The sequence below is a fragment of the Zalophus californianus genome, chromosome 5, assembly GCF_009762305.2.
Source record: "Zalophus californianus isolate mZalCal1 chromosome 5, mZalCal1.pri.v2, whole genome shotgun sequence".
NCBI lineage: Eukaryota > Metazoa > Chordata > Mammalia > Carnivora > Otariidae > Zalophus > Zalophus californianus.
Window position 1 is genome coordinate 9,529,933 of NC_045599.1, and position 4,613 is coordinate 9,534,545.

General features: G+C 42.4%; 1 pseudogene; it reads right to left on the reverse strand.

Moving 5' to 3' along the window:
- Positions 1–1,435: 1,435 nt before the first annotated feature.
- On the reverse strand, positions 1,436–1,531 carry LOC113930047 (annotated as a pseudogene).
- Between the last annotated feature and the right edge of the window lie 3,082 nt (positions 1,532–4,613).

A 4,613-nucleotide genomic window follows, 5' to 3' on the forward strand; every position in this document is an offset into this window, starting at 1 on the left:
TGATCCTGGAGTCCTGGGATTGAGTCCCACATTGGGCTCCCTGCTCAGCGGGGAGTCTACTTCTCCCGCTGCCCTTCCCCCTGATTGTGCTCTCTCGCTCACTCGCTTTCTCTCTCTCAAATAAATAAAATATTAAAAAAATGTAAATGTTTTCCCTCTGCTACTAGCTAGTGAGTGCTTGTGAGCACTATCAGAAGAATTATAGGCATGATAAAAAAAGACGTACATTTTCTCTGCCCATCTGAGTGAAGGGTGAGAAATTTACAGCTCTAAGAAATCAATAAAACACTTAAAAAACCCTAACTATATAGTGTGCCAAATGATAGTCACAACATTTAGGGAAAGAGAACACTTGGGACAGTTTTAGACATTTTAAAAATTCTAGAAATGTGTGGAGAAAATGGTATATACCCTGGGGGTTGATTCTGACTGGTATCTTACCAGGTAGGGAGTAATAACTATGATTCCTAAGGCAGGTGCATGCAGAGGCGAGAGCAAAGGCACTGGGCTTCACTCCCGACTCCTCCATTCTCTGCACTGGAGCTTGGGCAAGATGCTGGACTCTTTAGTAGCCTCCTCTGAAGGTGGAAGGATCCAATGGCTCCTCTGAGTGGTTTTAATATGCATAAACGGTTTAGTAAGTGCTCATAAATATTAACTCTCATTAAAAAATGTGAACTATCTGTTGCCTTATGTGAGGTCATAAACTGGAGGGAACCACCTGGGAGTAGGTAGATGGTGGGTGTCCGCACAGAGGGCTTCTTTGTGAGTGTCCTGGGTCTGTGTACTTGGCAGTACTTCATTCTGAATGTGCACTTTCTTCAGTAGATGGTGAATCATGATTTCATTTGGTTAAGGAAAGAGCCCCCCCCCCCCGCCCCCCGCCCAAGACAATGATATGATTGGCTCAACATGAATGGGTCATTAACAAGAATCCCATTGTGTTTGATCATATTAAATGCCACTTTCAGAGGTCAGAAAAAGATCATGAAACATAATAAACCAGTTACGGATTAGCTTAGTATATATATTTTTATTTATTTTTATTTTTTTAAAAGATTTTATTTATTTATTTGACAGAGAGAGACACAGCGAGAAAGGGAACACAAGCAGGGGGAGTGGGAGAGGGAGAAGCAGGCTTCCGTGGAGCAGGGAACCCGATGCGGGGCTCGATCCCAGGACCCTGGGATCCTGACCTGAGCCAAAGTCAGACGCTTAACGACTGAGCCACCCAGGCGCCCCAGTATATATGTTTTTAATGTCGCAGTAGAGCTTATTCCCTGTAAGTTGGTTTCCATTTCTTACACAGAAATGTGTCTGAATCTTTGAAAAAAATCCACTGGCATGATCTTTTTAAAATTCATTTATTTATTTATTTTTAAAATTCTGGTATAATTAAGGTACAGTGTTATATTAGTTTCAGGAGTACACAAATAAAAATATGGAATACTTGACAAATTTACGTACCATCCTTGCACATCCTTGCTAATCTTCTGTGTATTGTTCTAATTTTTAAGAATTTTTTTAAAGATTTATTTGTTTGTTTTAGAGAAAGAGAGACAGAGCATGAGTGGTAGGTACAGAGGAAGAGGGAGAGAGAATCCCCAAGCAGACTCCATGCTGAGCACGGAGCCTGATACGGGACTCCATCTCATGACCCTGAGATCGTGACCTGAGCTGAAACCAAGAGTTGGGTGCTTACCCCAGTGGGCCTCTATTTTCCAATTTCAGATTATGGGCTGGTGAAGCGAGCACACTGGCATGATCTCTTCAAGGTCATGGGCTCCCTCAGATTTGCCTACAGTTTTTTGGTTAATAAAAAAAAACCTCCTTTTATTTGTAATAAAACCACTTCTCTCAAACACAGCCATTTTCCTTTGTTATTTCACCAGACAAAGAAATGAGGGAAGACATGTTTCTATTTCCATGTTGCAGACTCATTTTGAAAATGAGATCCTTTGAACATGACCTGGCAAATGAAATCAACTATTTACAGAAGCACAGAGGACGCTGTTCTTTCTACCCCAGTAAAACAACATAGATGATTTCTTAGAATGGCTGCATGCTGTCTCTCATTGTGAAACCCAAAGCCCCCTCTCTCCAGAGCTTAAAGTTTGGGGATCGTAATCTGGGACAAAATTTCCCAGCAAGGCTTCTGTGCTTTTCTGAGGTGTGGTTAAGCACAGAACAGAATATGGATATTCTGGTCCTTACTTTTCACAGGGGAATTAAGGAAACAAGCTCTAGATGAAGAGTCATTTTTAATTGAGTGGTTGTATACGCAGCATCCTTCCTGGGAAGAAGGAAAGAAAGAAAAAGAGAAATAGGCAGACAATACTGCCGGACAATTTTTCCCTGTTTCTCTTGCGTTTCTGCCGGTCTTGTGAGCAGAGGCTCCGAGTGACTTTGTTTTGGGCTATCTTTTCTGTGATGTTTGTGTAGCAACAGCCTTGGAAGACAGAAACAGGGTCTCCCTCTGGAACAGAGAGTTGGCAGGTTTACTGCCCTTATAAAAAGCTGGGTTCCTGTAACACACCTGTTCACCTGAAAATAAAGTCACAATGAGAGGCAAATATGCACTTATTTGGGATAAGAATTGCAGTTTGTGGAGCATAGATTCAGGTAGAAATCCAACTAGTGTCCCACTTGTAGGGTGAAAGCAAGAGTTTTTGTTTTGTTTTGTTTTTAAAGATTTATTTATTTCAGAGATGGGGAGGGGGAGGGGCAGAAGGAAAGGGAGAGAGAATCCTCAAGCAGACTCTCTGCCGAGCGCGAAGCCTGACTTGGGGCTCCATCTCACTACCCTGAACCAAAACCAAGAGTCGGTTGCTTAGTTGACAGAGCCACCCAGGTGCCCTGAAAGCAAGAGGTTTTTTTTTTTTTAATAATTTTTATTGTTATGTTAATCACCATACATTACATCATTAGTTTTTGATGTAGTGTTCCATGATTCATTCTTTGTGCATAACACCCAGTGCTCCACGCAGAATGTGCCCTCTTTGATACCCATCACCAGGCTAACCCATCCCCCCACCCCCCTCCCCTCTAGAACCCTCAGTTTGTTATTCAGAGTCCATCGTCTCTCATGGTTCGTCTCCCCCTCCGACTTACTCCCCTTCATTCTTCCCCTCCTGCTATCTTCTTTTTTTTTCTTAACATATATTGCATTATTTGTTTCAGAAGTACAGATCCGTGATTCATCAGTCTTGTACAATTCACAGTGCTCACCATAGCACATACCCTCCCCAATGTCTATCACCCAGCCACCCCATCCCTCCCACCCCCCACCACTCCAGCAACCCTCAGTTTGTTTCCTGAGATTAAGAATTCCTCATATCATTGAGGTCATATGATACGTCTTTCTCTGATTGACTTATTTCACTCAGCATAACACCCTCCAGTTCCATCCACGTCGTTGCAAATGGCAAGATCTCATTCTTTTGATGGCTGCATAATATTCCATTGTGTATATATACCACCCCTTCTTTATCCATTCATCTGTCGATGGACATCTTGGCTCTTTCCACAGTTTGGCTATTGTGGACATTGCTGCTATAAACATTGGGGTGCACGTACCCCTTCGGATCCCTACATTTGTATCTTTGGGGTAAATACCCAGTAGTGCAATTGCTGGATCATATGGTAGCTCTATTGTCAACTGTTTGAGGAACCTCCATACTGTTTTCCAGAGGGATTGCACCAGCTTGCATTCCCACCAACAGTGTAGGAGGGTTCCCCTTTCTCCACATCCCCGCCAACATCGGTCGTTTCCTGACTTGTTAATTTTAGCCTTTCTGACGGGTGTGAGGTGCTATCTCATTGAGGATTTGATTTGGATTTCCCTGATGCCGAGCGATGTTGAGCATTTTTTCATGTGTCTGTTGGCCATTTGGATGTCTTCTTTGGAAAAATGTCTGTTCATGTCTTCTGCCCATTTCTTGATTGGATTATTTGTTCTTTGGGTGTTGAGTTTGATAAGTTCTTTATAGATTTTGGATACTAGCCCTTTGTCTGATATGTCATTTGCAAATATTTTCTCCCATTCTGTCGGTTGTCTTTTGGTTTTGTGGACTGTTTCTTTTGCTGTGCAAAAGCTTTTTATCTCGAGGAAATCCCAATAGTTCATTTTTGCCCTTGCTTCCCTTGCCTTTGGCGATGTTTCTAGGAAGAAGTTGCTGTGACTGAGGTGGAAGAGCTTGCTGCCTGTGTTCTCCTTTAGGATTTTGATGGACTCCTGTCTCACGTTTAGGTCTTTCAACCATTTGGAGTCTATTTTTGTGTGTGGTGTAAGGAAATGGTCCAGTTTCATTCTTCTGCATGTGGCTGTCCAATTTTCCCAACACCATTTGTTGAAGAGACTGTCTTTTTGCCATTGGACATTCTTGCCTGCTTTGTCAAAGATGAGTTGACCACAGAGTTGAGGGTCCATTTCTGGGCTCTCGATTCTGTTCCATTGATCTATGTGTCTGTTTTTGTGGCAGTACCATACTACCTTGATGATGACAGCTTTGTAATAGAGCTGGAAGTCTGGAATTGTGATGCCGCCAGCTTTGCTTTTCTTTTTCAATATTCCTCTGGCTATTCTGGGTCTCTTCTGGTTCCATACAAATTTT